Source organism: Chrysemys picta, chromosome 1 (assembly GCF_011386835.1).
Source record: "Chrysemys picta bellii isolate R12L10 chromosome 1, ASM1138683v2, whole genome shotgun sequence".
NCBI classification, from domain to species: Eukaryota; Metazoa; Chordata; order Testudines; family Emydidae; genus Chrysemys; species Chrysemys picta.
The window spans coordinates 339,857,922-339,877,259 of record NC_088791.1 but is presented as its reverse complement, the minus strand read 5'-3'; the positions used below and the strand labels follow the sequence as shown (position 1 = coordinate 339,877,259).

General features: G+C 44.1%; 1 long non-coding RNA gene across 1 annotated transcript; it reads left to right on the top strand.

The window, feature by feature from the left end:
* Positions 1-1,226: 1,226 nt before the first annotated feature.
* Positions 1,227-6,023, top strand: LOC135980951 (uncharacterized). The gene is made up of 2 exons (XR_010597908.1): positions 1,227-1,638; positions 3,719-6,023. It is a non-coding gene; the product is annotated as an uncharacterized LOC135980951 (long non-coding RNA).
* Positions 6,024-19,338: the final 13,315 nt, after the last annotated feature.

Sequence of the window (19,338 nt, the reverse complement as noted above, 5' to 3'; positions counted from 1 at the left end):
TGTCTGAAATTGGCCACTCTCATTACCACATCAAAAGTTATTTTTCCTCCCTTGGTATCCTGCTGTTAATTGAATTGTCTCGTTAGACTGACCTTACATTTGGTAAGGCAATTGACTCCCATCCTTTCATGTATTTATACCTGCTCCTGCATTTTCCACTTCATGCATCTGATGAAGGGGGTTCTAGCCCATGAAAGCTTATGCCCAAATAAATTTGTTAGTCTCTCTAAGGTGCCACAAAGACTCCTCGTTGCTTTTTAAAATAATGTGATTGAAAATGACCTCCCTAGTCCATACCAGCCAAAGTGGTAGGATAACACATCAGCATGCTCTACTCTACTCTGCAGTGGTTAGGCCTCAACTGGAGTATTGTGTCCAGTTCTGGGCACCGCATTTCAAAAAAGATGTGGAGAAATTGGAGAGGGTCCAGAGAAGAGCAACAAGAATGATTAAAGGTCTTGAGAACATGACCTATGAAGGAAGGCTGAAATAATTGGGTTTGTTTAGTTTGGAAAAGAGAAGACTGAGAGGGGACATGATAGCAGTTTTCAGGTATCTAAAAGGGTGTCATAAGGAGGAGGGAGAAAACTTGTTCACCTTAGCCTCTAAGGATAGAACAAGAAGCAATGGGCTTAAACTGCAGCAAGGGAGGTTTAGGTTGGACATTAGGAAAAAGTTCCTAACTGTCAGGGTGGTTAAACACTGGAATAAACTGCCTAGGGAGGTTGTAGAATCTCCATCTCTGGAGATATTTAAGAGTAGGTTAGATAAATGTCTATCAGAGATGGTCTAGACAGTATTTGGTCCTGTCATGAGGGCAGGGGACTGGACTCGATGACCTCTCGAGGTCCCTTCCAGTCCTAGAATTTATGAATCTGTGCTTCAAAGGTCAGCTGCGGTCTCCAGTACCATAGTAAATGACCTCATTAGAATCATTACTGTATTTCTCCTTACAGCACAACAGGTCGGGACATGCTAGCATCCCCATTGTATACATAGGGAGCTGGGACACAGAGAGATTAAGCGATTTGCCCAAGGTCACACAAGAAGGTGATGGGAATGGAGCCTGGATTTCCTGAGTACTCAACCCATGCTTTAATCACAAGACCATCTTTCTTCACATGTGGAATATGCAAGTTTCCTTAAATAGTCATCGTTCTTGGATGTTTTCTTGCATTAAGCCTTGAATAAATCGATCCTCGTATGTCTAGCATCATCCATTGCAATCTTACCAATACGAGAGGGGAAATCACCCTTTATCCCTGGTAAAAATATATATATATAAACTCCGAAATAAGATGTATTTCAATTTCAAATCCACAGAGGCAAAAGCCTAGATTATGAGCATTAACTAAAGACAAAGAAACAAACCAGAAGACATTGGACTCTGGCTCCAGAGATGGATGCTTTGGCCGGGGCTAGTTTCCTTTCTAGCAGCCGGCTCTGCTGATTCACAATCTGCATTCCTTATGTTTTTCATGATTGGACCCAGCTGCCTGTCAATGCGGGGCGAGGAATGTCATCTTTGTGACGAGGTTCGTAATGGAGAAACTGCTGCTCAACCTTGTGGCCGCTACCAAAAAGTGAAAGGATTCTTGTAGCATGTGCACATCTTTGGAGAGTGACTTTTTGGGAGACGTGAGTAAATGTGATGCGGTCTGTCTGGTTTCTTGTTGTTTGTTTCCTAGACACCCATTCCTTCCTTTGGGAAAACATTCCATTTAACAAGAGTTTTGCCTCTTAATGATAGTGCGTCATATTGCTCTCTTCTTACCTAGTGGTCTAGGATTCAAGGGCTAGATCCTGCAAAGTGCTGAACACCGCCTGGGAGACACTGAGCACCGCCTGGGAGACACTGAGCACCCTGAACTTTCTTCTCTTTACATTGAGGATCTCAATACCCAGATCTGGATGCCAGCTGGGGTGACTCAGCACTTTGTCTTTCAGAAGGAGATAAACTGAGTTATATGCTGTTTACTGTGAGGGTCTTTGATCTGAGACCTTATCTCAACACAAAAGTTGTACTGCTTTCACTATATCAGTATAGCTAAAGCAATACAGCCTCCTTAGTGTGGATGTTCTTAACCAGATAGTCTAGTCCGGTAAGGGAAGGGGAATAGTCTATATTTGTATATAGCGCCTTTATATCGATATAACGACATCCACACTAGCGGTCTTATTGATTGAACTATATTGGCAAAAAATTGCACTCCTAACCAAAATAATTATACGGGTACAAAATCTGTGTGTAGACCAGGAATTGTAAAAACAATAACTCTTTCCCTCCCATGTGGACACTGGGTCTGATCCAATGCCTGTTGAAGTGAATGGGCTCCTTTCCATTTACTTCAATGGGAGCAAATCGGGTAATTTTTCATGAGAGATGTAGCTGACTAAAGTTTCCCCTCTTCCAGGGCATTGCATGTACTTTGGTGGGCACCAAAAGTACAGCCAGTTAGAAATTCACAAAGCTGTGCGTGGACATTTTTGTGACAAGTGTCACGTCTGGATCTCTGTTACTTGGGTGGTGGGTAATGTCTGTGCGTATCCAGATGGCCTCTGGGGAGCTGTGAAAACGTTTGTAAATCCTGAACGTTTAGCAAGTTTCACCCTGAAGGATTATTATCCAGAAATGCGTCGACGGGAATTAGATGCCTTTTTTTTTTTTTTTTTAAAGCAGGCCTGACCTCCTACGCAGGGGGAAAGAAAGAAATGACAGTAAATCTCTGAGGCACACTTCCAAAGAATGTCTCAAATAGTGAAGTCTATAGATATTCCAAAAATTTTAATTGAGTTAAAGGCAAAGTGAATAAAGTTAGTTGAGCCAGAAATGTTGGTCCGATCAGTTTACAATGTCTTTAAATGAATGAAGACTCCAACTGCATTCCTGTATTAAAGTGGTATGTAGGGCACCCTGCTGGTTCCAGGAAACAATGTAAACACCCATAGATGAATGCCGCCTGCCACCAATCATCTTAAGAAAGGTCAGTGTTTATTTCATTTTAACAACGATAACAAAACTGCAAGTAATGGAACTCCACCAGGTCTAATCAGAGTCCTCCCACTCCATAAATCTGCTGGATACAATTATCCAGGTTTCCTGCACCATTCGTTTTGAGCCCAGCACTGAAGTCCTTATTAAGGCAAAATGCCCAGGGATTTTAGCCAATCCCAGGATTGGAAAGCCACAAAGGTGACATACGAGTCACCTTTGTTCCCCCACCTCATCTCCAATCCTGCAGCGAGCCCTGCTTCGGCCACCCAAGAGCACCCAGTACCACGTCTCCAGAGAAGTGGGGGTCTTGTAAAGAAACTGCATATTTCTGAGACTTAAAAACCATTTACCCATGTGAAAAAACTCCTGGTATGCAGACCTGCACAGTGAATATTGGGGTGAATTAATATAATATATACAGTGTCGGTCTGAGTATTGTCCCTCCACTGTATCTCTTTCTCTTGTCCATCCATCCATCCATTCTCTCTCTCCCCCTCCCTTCCTCTCCTCGGCTTGAGTCTAAGTGTTCCCTATAAATTAAGCGTGAGAAACTCATTGCAGATGCGCTGTTGGGTTAAATGGGAAATGGCACATCTGTACAAAGTTCAAATAGACATTTACCTAGGGAACATTGTATGTGTCCACAAATATGGAATATCAATGCCTGACATTCCCTGATTTAATATTAATCTGACTATTTTTGTTTAATTTTTTGTGTTACAGTAGCACCCAGAGATGCTGAACAGTGGGTCCCCTTGTACTAGGCATTGTACAAACATCTGAGAAGAAACAGTCCCTGCCCCAAAGACCTGACAGTCTAAGACCCTCGTCCTGCTTCAGGATCCATTACCAGAGAGAGGCCGAGGGTAACAGTTCACCTCACTCACCCCTTGTTATCCCAAATGCTCCTTTCTGCTTCCCTCCTCTGCGGCTCCTTGCTCCAGAGGAAAGCTGAGGGTTGGATAACCCCACGATGGTATAAGAACAGAGACCAAGAGATACACACATTAGCTCACACTGGGGGAGACATTCTGAAAAGTATTCTAATGTCCTGGACAGATACATTGGAAGCATATGTATTTCCACCTAGCCAAAAGTCAAGTTAAATCTGTCTATCAAGCATGTTTGACTTCTTTGCCAATACAAGTATATCAATCATGAATATTCACCATCTGAAAATGAAGCGTTGCTTCAGTGTTTGCCTTGAACACTTCCCTGGAGAACATTGCCATTATCAGCCATCCAGCTGCAAAGTGGCACCAACCTCCAGCTAGCTAGCAGATGAATCTAGTCTACTCACGCAGCAGGTCTGTCTCACTCCAGTATGAGAGGTACTAATATACCGGGGTTCCGATTTTCCAAAGGGACAGATGATTTTGGGTGCCTTGATTTTGAGTACCTAACAACTTAAAGGGAACTGATTTTTCAGAGGGCAAGTGCTCAGCACTTTGAAGTCGAACACCCAGAAATGGAGATACCCCAAATCACTAGCTACTCTTAAAAACTTTAGCCCAGAGATATGTAGGCTACTCTAGGGCTTGGGAAGCAGTATATGGTGATAGATTCAATGTGCCATGGTCTCTCCTCTGTTATACATATGCAACTCTGTCGCCTTGCACTCTGAAAGCAGATTTTTGCTCAAGTTTTAAAAAGGACACTTGGGGTACGTCCAGATACGGTGGGTAGCAATCGATTTATCGGGAATCGATATATCGCGTCTCATTAAGACGTGATATATTGATCCCCGAACGCGCTCCCCGTCGACTCCGGAACTCTACCGGAGCGAGCGGCGGCAGCGGAGTCGACTGGGGAGCTGCGGCCGTCGATCCCGCGCCGTGAGGACGGGAGGTGAGTCGGAATAAGATATGTCGACTTCAGTTACGGTATTCCTGTAGCTGAAGTTGCGTATCTTACATCGACACCCCTCCCCCAGTGTAGACCAGGCCTTACACCACGTGCACTAGGATGTACATGCATAACATGTCAGTGGAGGATATTAGTCCCACTGATGTAATGACCTATGGGTCAAGGCTGGAGTCAGTATGGGACCTTCAAAAGGGAGAGAGAAAAGGGGTATGCAGATGTTTTTTCATATATGTTCCCCTTTTGTTTCAATTAGCCTAGGTCAAACGTATCACTATGGCTCAGTCAGATGCTTTTTGATAATTTGAAACCTGTGTCCAATACATATATACATATGAAGCTTTGTCTCTTTACCAGATTAAGTACTGGGTCCCTAGGAAGTATTTTTTACTGACTGGGTTGGAGGAAATGTTTAGTCTTGAGCCAGGACATCAGAAAGGGTTAAGCCATCAGTGACTAACATTCCTCACGTTGCGTGAATCACAATGTATACAAGAGAGCAGAGATGCACACACCCACAAGCCAGTACGTTATATGTATATGTGTTGAATTAAGATTCAGAGACAGTGTAAAGTATATGCGAGCTTGGAAGGATTCAATTTTTATCAGTAAACGATAAGTGTACCATGCGCACACAAACCAAGAAAAAATATTTCCCTCAACGATCATCAAAATTTATTGATAGGCAAAGGAAGAAAAATGCTGCTTGAGAACTGATTAGAGCTTGATTTATGGACATTTACTTTATATATTTTGATATGTGATGTTGACCATTTGTTTTTTAATAGTTATAAAGCTTTAACTTTTTGAATCTCAATGTCTGTAGTGATGAAACAATTGTCTGACCCTGTCCCCCCATAATTTCCTGCAAGTGTGAATATTTAAATCAATAAAAATTAGGGCTGTCGATTAATTGCAGTTAACTCAATTTGTTTTGAGTTAATCGCTTAACTTGATTAAAAATATTAATCATGATTAATTGCAGTTTTAATCGCACTGTTAAAATATAATAGAATACCAATTGAAATTTATTTTGGATGTTTTTCTACATTTTCAAATATATTGATTTCAGTTACAACACAGAATACAAAGTGTACACTGCTCACTTTATATATTTGCACTGTAAAAAAAAATAAACACAAGAAATATTTTTTAATTCACCTCAACAAATACTGTCGTGCAATCTCTTTGTCATGGAAGTGCAACTTACAAATATAGAATTTGTTTTTTACATAGCTTCACTCAAAACTAAAACAATGTCAAACTTTAGAGCCTACAAGTCCATTCACTCCTATTTCTTGTTCAGCCAATTGCTAAGACAAACAAGTTTGTTTAAAATTACGGGAGATAATGCTGCCCTCTTCTTATTTACAATGTCACCTGAAAGTGAGAACAAGTGTTCTCATGGCACCTTTGTAGTTGGTGTTGCAAGATATTTACAAGCCAAATATGCTAAACATTCATATGCCCTTTCATGCTTTGGCCACTGTGACAATGCGGTTCTGGCGGAACCCAACTGAGAGTGCCAACTCAGGACAAATTGCTCAAATAGGGCAGTTACAGCCCAAGGCTGGGGTTTTTTCCACCTCTAAGGCAAACCAAACCAGCCAGACTAAGAGGACTTCAGTCTCACCCCACTGGCTAACTGCAAGTCTCACAAGCAATCTCCTTAGATACTCCAGTTTCCAGTATTACCACCAGTACCACTCGTTATGGGGACAAATGGTTATGAAAACCAATACCCCAGTAAAAGAAAAAGGTTCTCCTGATCCCAAAGGACCAAGCCCCAGACCCAGGTCAATATACAAATCAGATCTTACCCACAAATCACGCTGTTGCCAATCCTTTAGAATCTAAAATCTAAAGGTTTATTCATAAAAGGAAAAAGATAGAGATGAGAGCTAGAATTGGTTAAATGGAATCAATTACATACAGTAATGGCAAAGTTCATGGTTCAGGCTTGCAGCAGCGATGGAATAAACTGCAGGTTCAAATCAAGTCTCTGGAATACATCCCCCGCTGGGATGGGTCCTCAGTCCTTTGTTCAAAGCTTCAGCTTGTAGCAAAGTTCCTCCAGAGGTAAGAAGCAGGATTGAAGACAAGATGGAGATCAGGCATCAGCCTTATATAGTCTTTTCCAGGTGTAAGATCACCTCTTTGTTCTTACTGTGGAAAATTACCGCAACATGGAGTCTGGAGTCACATGGGCCAGTCCCTGCATACTTTGCTGAGGTACAAGGCGTATCTGCCTTCTCTCAATGGGTCCATTGTATAGCTGATGGTCCTTAATGGGCCATCAAGCAGGCTAGGCAGAGCTAATCTCAGCTTGTCTGGGATGTCACCCAGAAGCATAGCATAAGTTTGCCATACAGACAGTATAGAGCCAAGCTTGATTGCTTGCTTGTTTGTTTGAAAAGTGTGAATTGGGAGTGCTTTGTTCCAGGTGGGCCTTGAGTGGGCCTGACTGGTATATAAGGGCAGTCAGCAGCGAACCAGCTGAGCGGCAAACAGCAGAGGCTAACAGCGGGAGTTTGCCTGGGAGCTGTCCAAGAGGAGGTACGCTAAGTGCTGCATTAGGGGGGCTGTGTTGGTGAGTATCTGAGTGCCTGCTGCTGGGACAGTTGGTCAGTTTGACCGTGTGCTTGATTGCTTGCTTGTTTGTTTGAAAAGTGTGAATTGGGAGTGCTTTGTTCCAGGTGGGCCTTGAGTGGGCCTGACTGGTATATAAGGGCAGTCAGCAGCGAACCAGCTGAGCGGCTAACAGCAGAGGCTAACAGCAGAGGCTAACAGCAGGAGTTTGCCTGGGAGTTCGCGTGGGGAGAGCGCACTGAGGCTTTCATCTGCAGGTTTCTCAGAGTAGTTCCTGCAACAGTTGAGGAAGCTCCTAAGAGGACGGTGATATGGAAGGTGAGCGATCAGCTGTTGTAACCTGCACAGGTTGTGCCATGTTTGTCTTTCTTCCGCAGGACAGAAGTGACTTTGTCTGTACAAAGTGCAAGCTGGTCTCCATATTGGAGGAGAAGGTTCGAGGGCTGGAGAAACAAGTATCGACTCTGCGTTGCATAAGGGAAAATGAAGATTTCCTGGACAGACGTCAGGAGATGCTTCTACGGCCACATTGTTCTGAAGATTCAGAGCAGGCGCAGCAGGGGCAGAAGGATTGTGAGGAGGTTTGGCAGCATGTGACCTCCAGAAGAAGAAAGAGGAGCGTCCATGCACCAGCAATGGAGATACAGGTGAGCAATCGTTTCCATGTTCTCTCTACAGGTGCTAATGCGGAGAGTGGACTAGATGACCCATCTGAGGGAAGGGAGCAGAAGGAGACTCCACCGATTGGAAGGCAAAAGATGCACTGTCCTAGGGATGGGGGTTCCACGACCACCACTCCCAAGAGGAGGAGGAGGGTGGTGGTGGTCGGGGACTCCCTCCTCAGGGGGACTGAGTCATCTATCTGCCGCCCTGACCGGGAAAACCGAGAGGTCTGCTGCTTGCCAGGAGCTAGGATACACGATGTGACGGAGAGACTGCCGAGACTCATCAAGCCCTCGGATCGCTACCCCTTCCTGCTTCTCCACGTGGGCACCAATGATACTGCCAAGAATGACCTTGAGCGGATCACTGCAGACTACGTGGCTCTGGGAAGAAGGATAAAGGAGTTTGAGGCGCAAGTGGTGTTCTCGTCCATCCTCCCTGTGCAAGGAAAAGGCCGGGGTAGAGACCGCCGAATCGTGGAAGTCAACGAATGGCTACGCAGGTGGTGTCGGAGAGAAGGCTTTGGATTCTTCGACCATGGGATGGTGTTCCAAGAAGAAGGAGTGCTAGGCAGAGACGGGCTCCACCTAACGAAGAGAGGGAAGAGCATCTTCGCCAGCAGGCTGGCTAACCTAGTGAGGAGGGCTTTAAACTAGGTTCACCGGGGGAAGGAGACCAAAGCCCTGAGGTAAGTGGGGAAATGGGATCCTGGGAGGAAGCACAAGCAGGAGAGCGCAAGAGGGGAGGACTCCTGTCTCATGCTGAGAAAGAGGGACGATCATTGAGTTATCTTAAGTGCCTATACACAAATGCAAGAAGCCTGGGAAACAAGCAGGGAGAACTGGAAGTCCTGGCACAGTCAGGGAACTATGATGTGATTGGAATAACAGAGACTTGGTGGGATAACTCACATGACTGGAGTACTGTCATGGATGGATATAAACTGTTCAGGAAGGACAGGCAGGGCAGAAAAGGTGGGGGAGTTGTGTTGTATGTAAGAGAGGAGTATGACTGCTCAGAGCTCCGGTATGATACTGCAGAAAAACCTGAGAGTCTCTGGATAAAGTTGAGAAGTGGGAGCAACAAGGGTGATGTCGTGGTTGGAGTCTGCTATAGACCGCCAGACCAGGGGGATGAGGTGGACGAGGCTTTCTTCTGGCAACTAGCAGAAGTTGCTAGATCGCAGGCCCTGGTTCTCATGGGAGACTTTAATCACCCTGATATCTGCTGGGAGAGCAATACAGCGGTGCACAGGCAATCCAGGAAATTTTTGGATAGTGTAGGGGACAATTTCCTGGTGCAAGTGCTGGAGGAACCAACTAGGGGCAAAGCTTTTCTTGACCTGCTGCTCACAAACAGGGAAGAACTAGTAGGGGAAGCAAAAGTGGATGGGAACCTGGGAGGCAGTGACCATGAGATGGTCGAGTTCAGGATCCTGACACAAGGAAGAAAGGAGAGCAGCAGAATATGGACCCTGGACTTCAGAAAAGCAGACTTTGACTCCCTCAGGGAACAGATGGGCAGGATCCCCTGGGAGAAAAACATGAAGGGCAAAGGGGTCCAGGAGAGCTGGCTGTATTTTAAAGAATCCTTATTGAGGTTGCAGGAACAAACCATCCCGATGTGTAGAAAGAATAGTAAATATGGCAGGCGACCAGCTTGGCTAAACAGTGAAATCCTTGCTGATCTTAAACGCAAAAAAGAGGCTTATAAGAAGTGGAAGATTGGACAAATGACCAGGGAGGAGTATAAAAATATTGCTCAGGCGTGCAGGAGTGAAATCAGGAAGGCCAAATCACACTTGGAGTTGCAGTTAGCAAGAGATGTTAAGAGTAACAAGAAGGGTTTCTTCAGGTATGTTAGCAACAAGAAGAAAATCAAGGAAAGTGTGGGCCCCTTACTGAATGAGGGAGGCAACCTAGTGACCGAGGATGTGGAAAAAGCTAATGTACTCAATGATTTTTTTGCCTCTGTCTTCACGCACAAGGTCAGCTCCCAGATTGCTGCACTGGGCAGTACAGCATGGGGAGAAGGTGACCAGCCCTCTGTGGAGAAAGAAGTGGTTTGGGACTATTTAGAAAAACTGGACGTGCACAAGTCCATGGGGCCGGATGCGCTGCATCCGAGGGTGCTAAAGGAGTTGGCGGGTGAGATTGCAGAGCCATTAGCCATTATTTTTGAAAACTCATGGCGATCGGGGGAGGTCCCAGATGACTGGAAAAAGGCTAATGTAGTGCCCATCTTTAAAAAAGGGAAGAAGGAGGATCCGGGGAACTACAGGCCAGTCAGCCTCACCTCAGTCCCTGGAAAAATTATGGAGCAGGTCCTCAAGGAATCAATTATGAAACATTTAGAGGAAAGGAAAGTGATCAGGAACAGTCAGCATGGATTCACGAAGGGGAAGTCGTGCCTGACTAACCTAATTGCCTTCTATGATGAGATAACTGGCTCTGTGGATGAGGGGAAAGCAGTGGATGTGTTATTTCTTGACTTTAGCAAAGCTTTTGATACTGTCTCCCACAGTATTCTTGCCACCAAGTTAAAGAAGTATGGGCTGGATGAATGGACTGTAAGGTGGATAGAAAGCTGGCTAGATCGTCGGGCTCAACGGGTAGTGATCAATGGCTCCATGTCTAGTTGGCAGCCGGTTTCAAGTGGAGTGCCCCAAGGGTCGGTCCTGGGGCCGGTTTTGTTTAATATCTTTATTAATGATCTGGAGGATGGTGTGGACTGCACTCTCAGCAAGTTTGCAGATGACACTAAACTAGGAGGCGTGGTAGATACACTAGAGGGTAGGGATCGGATACAGAGGGACCTAGACAAATTAGAGGATTGGGCAGAAAAAAACCTGATGAGGTTCAACAAGGACAAGTGCAGAGTCCTGCACTTGGGACGGAGGAATCCCATGCACTGCTACAGACTAGGGACCGAATGGCTAGGTAGCAGTTCTGCTGAAAAGGACCTAGGGGTCACAGTGGACGAGAAGCTGGATATGAGTCAACAGTGTGCTCTTGTTGCCAAGAAGGCTAACGGCATTTTGGGCTGTATAAGTAGGGGCATTGCCAGCAGATCGAGGAACGTGATCGTTCCCCTTTATTCGACATTGGTGAGGCCTCATCTGGAATACTGTGTCCAGTTTTGGTCCCCACACTACAAGAAGGATGTGGAAAAATTGGAAAGAGTCCAGCGGAGGGCAACAAAAATGATTAGGGGTCTGGAGCACATGACTTATGAGGAGAGGCTGAGAGAACTGGGATTGTTTAGTCTCCAGAAGAGAAGAATGAGGGGGGATTTGATAGCAGCCTTCAACTACCTGAAGGGGGGTTCCAAAGAGGATGGAGCTCGGCTGTTCTCAGTGGTGGCAGATGACAGAACAAGGAGCAATGGTCTCAAGTTGCGGTGGGGGAGGTCCAGGTTGGATATCAGGAAAAACTATTTCACTAGGAGGGTGGTGAAACACTGGAATGCGTTACCTAGGGAGGTGGTGGAGTCTCCTTCCTTGGAGGTTTTTAAGGCCCGGCTTGACAAAGCCCTGGCTGGGATGATTTAGCTGGGAATTGGTCCTGCTTTGAGCAGGGGGTTGGACTAGATGACCTCTTGAGGTCCCTTCCAACTCTGATATTCTATGATTCTATGATTCTATGATTCAATATTCATAACTTCGACTACAAAACTGATACACACATATAGACAGCATAATCATAACCAGTAAACCATAACCTTGTCCTAGACACCCCATTTGACCCCCTTTATACAAGATTTGGGTGCCACTACAGGACCTTGGTTGCAATAATGATCTATATGGTCCCAGTTTATGTCAATAATGTCACAGCCACCCACATGCTTCCATGCTGATGATGCTCATTAAAAAAATAATGCATTGATTAAATTTGTGACTGAACTCCTTGCGTGAGAATTGCATGTCTCCTGCTCTGTGGTTTTACGCGCTTTCTGCCAAATATTTCATGTTATAGCCGTCTTGGATGACAACCTAGCACATGTTGTTCGATTTAAGAACACTTTTACTGCAGATTTGACAAAACGCAAAGAAGGTATCAGTGTGAGATTTCTAAAGATAGCTACAGCACTCGACCCAGGGTTTAAGAATCTGAAGTGCCTTCCAACATCTGAGAGGGACGAGGTGTGGGACATGCTGTCAGAAGTCTTAAGAGAGCAACACTCCGATGCAGAAACTACAGAACCCAAACCACCAAAAAAGAAAATCAACCTTCTGCTGGTGGCACTATAATTTAACAGTATGATTAGAACTGCGATTAATTGTGATTATTTTTTATCTCATGATTAATCACAATTAATTTTTAATCGTTTGACAGCCCTAATAAAAATAGAAAAATGCTTAAAAATAAACATCGACACCTGTCAAAATTATATAAAAAAATTAAAACTGAATTCGGACAAGTCTACAGCTAGGGTGCTAAATCATTTGGGACAGATTCCCCTGATGTAACACCAGTGATGAACCAGAGATGAATTTGGCCCGGTATTTAAGTTCCAAGGATCATCCTTTGACTCCTGATTCCTGCTCCTCATTTTATAATCGATGTGCTCACACATTTTTGACAAAGCGTCCAAGAGACTTGAGAACTTTCTTCCAAGCACCAAGATTATAGACTCTTTTCTTGATAAAACAGATAATCATTGCAAGCAAAGGGAATCTGCCAGAAAACAACCTAGCCAGCTCAGGACCTCCGAGACCATCTTGTTAGCTAAGCACAGCTGGGGAGTCCGGGAGAAAGTAACGGGCTTCGTTTAGATAAGGTTTATTTTTTTAACCCACTTCTTTCTCAGTTATGGAAAATAGACTTCAAAGTTGATTCTTTTGGAGAAATATACAGAAGTGACTAATGTCATGATTTTCCCATTTCTCTTCATTACTAATTCTATTCAAATGTTGTTTGTTCAGAGGGGTTCAGGGGGGGACCTGAGCAAGAACTCTCTTCCGGTTCCCAGCGATGTGTTGAGATATGAAGGCATGCGATTTGTTGAATATGATACTGGTCTGAAGTGGGAGATAGTGAGAGGGTGCCTGGTAATGAAGTTATTTCACACACATGCACAAAGAGACAAGATTTTGGTGATGCAAACCAGATGTTCTCTGTCTGACCCGTAGGAAAACTGTAATTTAACTCATCCTCGAATGTATAAAATAGGGAGGCTTCTGTCAAACAGTTGCCAAAAGAGAGTTTAGCTACTTCTAAAGCGAGCTGGACTATTTTTTTAAAATATTTGTTACAAATTTATCCTCTTTTGGTTAGAACGTCATTGATCAACCAACCTTGATTTCTGAGGCTCCATTGTTGTTTGTGAGTATTCACCAAATAGTCTCATGGATTAATTTTCACCATGGATTGTTCTAGTACGGTTCACTTTCCCTAGTCTGCATTTGTTTCTTTGTGTCACCTACATCACCAGGGATTGTTGGGCAGGTCTACACTACCTGCCTGAATCGGCGGGTAGAAATCGATCTCTCGGGGATCGAATTATCGCGTCTCGTCGGGACGCAACAATCGATCCCCGAATCAACGCTTCTACTCCACCAACGGAGGTAGGAGTAAGCACTGTCGATGGGGGAGCCGCGGAGGTCGATATGCTGCCGTCCTCACAGCGGGGTAAGTCGGCTCCGATACGTCGAATTCAGCTATGTTATTCGCGTAGTTGAATTTGCGTATCTTAAATCGACAACCCCCCCCCCCGTAGTGAGGACGTAGCCTATCTGGATTGGATGATTGACACTACTGAAACAGGAGAACGACAAATCCTGAATATACTTACAGTGTTACTTTTTGCATGGATTTATATTCCAGAGTGTTTTGGGATTCATGAGCATGTACCCACACATACCTGGCCGCCATCTGACTACTCCCTAGTAAGTAGTAATTAGATCCCAACAAATCAGAGTGAACCAAACTCTGGGGTTTTATTCATGAAAATAGTTACAAATCAGGGTTGATGTTATTATACTCTTTGGTTTCTGATGGTTACTACCATGCCCTCCAGTGACAATTTTACTTGGCTAGAGACATTAGCTACCCTTACAAAAATCTATCTGTTGAATGCAGCATTTGACCACACAGGTTCAATGGCTCAGTGTGCCTTACCACAGCTCTCCCTACTCCGTGGCTGCTGTGCGAAGAGTACCTCCTCCTTTTTTCACCTATTGTAATGACTGGCTCAGTATTTGGCCCTACTAAATCTCCTTTGTATGGCTCCAGTGGCATAAAGCAGAAGTAAATACAACTAAAGGTCAATGTGGGTGGGGGGGAATTTCTCCGGTATAAGGCAATCCTCCAGTCACAGTGGTGCGGAGCTGGTAGAGAAGCTCTGATGCCCAACTCTGCTCCACAACACAGAGGGCATGAGTGGAGGAAAGGAGACTCGGCCCTGAGCATCCATTAAGAGAATGGTGATCGTAGGCAGCTCTTCAACATGCCAGTGGACTGGAGAGATTCAAAGTGGACCTGGGAGCAGGGGAGGATAAAAGTTTTGTACCCCCCTTCCTGAACTGCATATGCTGTACAGCTGTGGTGCAACTGCACATGGGATTTTGCATTCATTTCAGAGAAACATATTACTGGAAAGCTGCGGTCTCAAGGGATTGATGTGTGAAGAAAGATTAAAGAGCTTAATATGTATAACTTGGCAACTAATTGACTGCAGGTGAAGGGGGTCGCAGCATAATAGTCTGCAAAAATTTGAAGACCATAAACATAAAGAAGGGAGAAGAATTTAGCAAGATACACTGGGTATAACTAAGAGTAAAGCTTCGTCTACACTTGGCGATGGGGGCGTGGTCTCAAGTTGCAGTGGGGGAGGTTTAGGTTGGATATTAGGAAAAACTTTTTCACTAGGCGGGTGGTGAAGCACTGGAATGGGTTACCTAGGGAGGTGGTGGAATCTCCTTCCTTAGAGGTTTTTAAGGCCCGGCTTGACAAAGCCCTGTCTGGGATGATTTAGTTGGGGATTGGTCCGGCTTTGAGCAGGGGGTTGGACGAGATGACCACCTGAGGTGCCTTCCAACCCTATGATTCTATGACTCCCCAGCTTGAGCAGACATACTCGCACTTGCTCTCATTGAGCTAGTATGCTAAAAATAGCAGCGTGGCGTGGGCTAGCTGCTCCGAGTACATACCCGCCCACGTACTCGGGGCGGCTAGCCTGTGCCGCTGCGTGAGCACCTCTGCTCGCGTTGGGAATTACACCCCAGCTCCAAGTATAAACGGAGCCTCAGAGGGAAAAGCTTCAACCTGAATGTCAGGAAAATCTCCCTGCGTGTGAGGCGTATCTATCTGTGGAATAGTCACCCAGAGGAAATCTTGGAGACCCCTTCATTGGGGACTTTTCAAATTAGACTTGTCAGAACACTAGGAAATGGCCTTTATAGGCCAGGGGATGGGCTGGAGGGCCGAATAGCTCTTTTCCATCTAACATCTATGATGTTATTCCTCTGAATACAGTTCTCTTCTTATTTCTTATACTGAGCAGAACAGGGTTCCAAGGTGATTCTTGTCTGAGCCATGCTCTCCATTCATGTGGCTGAAATGGGCATTTGGCCAACAAAGTGCTTTAGGCTAGATTTGGTGGTGCAGCTGGCTGAACTGCAAAGTTTTCTAGTCAAGGGTGTACGTGCAGAATTGGTTTAAATCTCCCTTTGTGTTCCCCTCAGTCTGGTGCTGCTTTGTGCATGGCCGTTCCTCACACCAATCTGTCACTGCTTTGCCATGTCGCATGGGTAAATCACTTCCCCTCTGTGTCCCTTCCCTGTCTTGTTTTATTAGATTATAATTTAGGAGCAGGGATGGTCTCCTTATATGTATTTGTAGGTTGCTTGGCCCAATGGGGCCTGATTTCTAGGTGCTATTGTAATGCTACTAATAAATAATAATCTGCACCTAAATCCTGGGTAACTTCCTCCTCCAACCTCATGATACCAGATGGGATAATGACTTTACAGAATATTATGGGGGAACTCCTCAACAAATGGTGAAATCATAGAAACAGAACAAATTAAAAAATCAAAGTAGGACGTGATACTAACAAGGGCAAAATTATTCTGTGGATCCCACAGCAAGACGTTACACTTTTTAGGAAGGAGCTGCATATTTTCTTTGAAATGCTTGCGATTCCTGAAGAGGTCTCTGGCAAAGATCTTGCAGGTGAAGGATTTCTAGGCTAATGGAACTTGAACAGATAAGAAGAAGGCTCTTTGGCCAACAGACAACTTTATTTTTGCAAAGGAGTGTTCAAATTAACAGCTTTGTGTAACTGCAAATCACAGAAAGAATTTGGACTTTGAAAAATGAAATTGGAATAGTTTTTAGTTTGGCCGTAAATCCTAACAATTCTGCGAGAATATAGAATGTGAAGGGAAAATGTTGTTGACTCTGCAATTCAAAACACTGATAAAAACTTTGTGAAGTATCATGTTTTAAAAATAATAATTTTAGGCTTTTTTTTAAAAAAAAAATCCTGTTTGCAACCTCTTTTTTCAGGACGTTTTGCCCATGAAAGTTTTGCCTTGTAATAATTTCCCCCCAGTTCTTTTAATAGACTAACAGCAAAGAGATCTTGTTTATTCCTGTGTGTGTGTGTTTGGAATGGGTCCCATGTGAGAAGTGATTAAAGAGGCTAGGACTTTTCAGCTTGGAAAAGAGGAGACTAAGGGGGGATATGATAGAGGTATATAAAATCACGAGTGGTATGGAGAAAGTGAATAAGGAAATGTTATTTCTTTGTTCCCATAATATAAGAACTAGGGACCATCAAATGAAATTAATGGGGATCAGGTTTAAAACAAATAAAAGGAAGTTCTTCTTCACACAGCGCACAGTCAACCTGTGGAACTCCTTGCCTGAGGAGGTTGTGAAGGCTAGGATTATAACAGGGTTTAAAAGAGAACGGGATAAATTCATGGAGGTTAAGTCCATTAATGGCTATTAGCCAGGATGGGTAAGGAATGGTGTCCCTAGCTTCTGTCTGTCAGAGGGTGGAGATGGATGGCAGGAGAGAGATCACTTGATCATTGCCTGTTAGGTTCACTCCGTCTGGGGCACCTGGCATTGGCCACGGTCGGTAGACAGGATACTGGGCTGGATGATCCTTTGGTCTGACCCGGTACGGCCGTTCTTATGTTTTTAATGCTACTGCACATATGACAAATGACCCGCACCCCGCATTGCTCACCAGCAGGGTTTGATCTCAGGACCTTCAGCATTGAGCTCTACCACCTGAGTTAAGGAACAATTCCATTAGATATTATGGTAACACTTAAAAGCCACAGTCAAATTAGGCCCCATTGTGATAGATTCTGTAGAAACATATAATCAATGACAATCCCTGACCTAAAGAGCTTACAGTGTAAAAGAGAAGACATAACAGATCGATGGGACAAATAAAGAGGCTGGGGAGGGATAGAGGATTAGGGTAACAAATAAATAAGAGTAGAATGTATCTCATCTCCTTTAGTGGCTGGTCTTCCCTAGGATAAAAATCTATGACTGGTATCCCCTAATGGAATTGTTCCTTAACTCAGGTGGTAGAGCTCAATGCTGAAGGTCCTGAGATCAAACCCTGCTGGTGAGCAATGCGGGGTGGGGTCATTTGTCATATGAGCAGTAGCATTAAAAACATAAGAATGGCCATACTAGGTCAGACCAAAGGATCATCTAGCCCAGTATCCTGTCTACCGACAGTGGCCAATGCCAGGTGCCCCAGAGGGAGTGAATCTAACAGGCAATGATCAAGTGATCTCTCTCCTGCCATCCATCTCCACCCTCTGACAACCAGAGGCTAGGGACACCATTCCTTACCCATCCTGGCTAATAGCCATTAATGGACTTAACCTCCATGAATTTATCCCGTTCTCTTTTAAACCCTGTTATAGTCCTAGCCTTCACAACCTCCTCAGGCAAGGAGTTCCACAGGTTGACTGTGCGCAGTGTGAAGAAGAACTTCCTTTTATTTGTTTTAAACCTGATCCCCATTAATTTCATTTGATGGTCCCTAGTTCTTATATTATGGGAACAAATAAATAACATTTCCTTATTCACTTTCTCCATACTACTCGTGATTTTATATACCTCTATCATATCCCCCCTTAGTCTCCTCTTTTCCAAGCTGAAAAGTCCTAGCCTCTTTAATCACTTCTCATATGGGACCCATTCCAAACCCCTAATCATTTTAGTTGCCCTTCTCTGAACCTTTTCTAATGCCAGTATATCTTTTTTGAGATAAGAAGACCACATCTGTACGCAGTTTTCAAGATGTGGGTGTGCCATGGATTTATATAAGGGCAATAAGATATTCTCCGTCTTATTTTCTATCCCTTTTTTAATGATTCCTAATATCTTGTTAGCTTTTTTGACTGCCGCCACACACTGCGTGGACGTCTTCAGAGAACTATCCATAATGACTCCAAGATCTCTTTCCTGATTAGTTGTAGCTAAATTAGCCCCCATCATATTGTATGTATAGTTGGGGTTATTTTTTCCAATGTGCATTACTTTACATTTATCCACATTAAATTTCATTTGCCATTTTGTTGCCCAATCACTTAGTTTTGTGAGATCTTTTTGAAGTTCTTCACAGTCTGCTTTGGTCTTAACTATCTTGAGTAGTTTAGTATCATCTGCAAATGTTGCCACCTCACTGTTTGCCCTTTCTCAAGATCATTTATGAATAGGTTGAATAGGACTGTTCCTAGGACTGTTCCTTGGGGAACACCACTAGTTACCCCTCTCCATTCTGAGAATTTACCATTTATTCCTACCCTTTGTTCCCTGTCTTTTAACCAGTTCTCAATCCATGAAAGAATCTTCCCTCTTATCCCATGACAACTTAATTTACTTAAGAGCCTTTGGTGAGGGACCTTGTCAAAGGCTTTCTGGAAATCTAAGTACTCTATGTCCACTGGATCCCCCTTGTCCACATGTTTGTTGACCCCTTCAAAGAACTCTAATAGATTCGTAAGACATCATTTCCCTTTACAGAAACCACGTTGACTTTTGCCCAACAATTTATTCTTCTATGTGTCTGACAATTTTAATCTTTACTATTGTTTCAACTAATTTGCCCGGTACTGACGTTAGACTTACCGGTCTGTAATTGCCAGGATCATCTCTAGAGCCCTTTTAAAATATTGGCGTTACATTAGCTATCTTCCAGTCATTGGGTACAGAAGCTGAGTTAAAGGACAGGTTACAAATCATGGT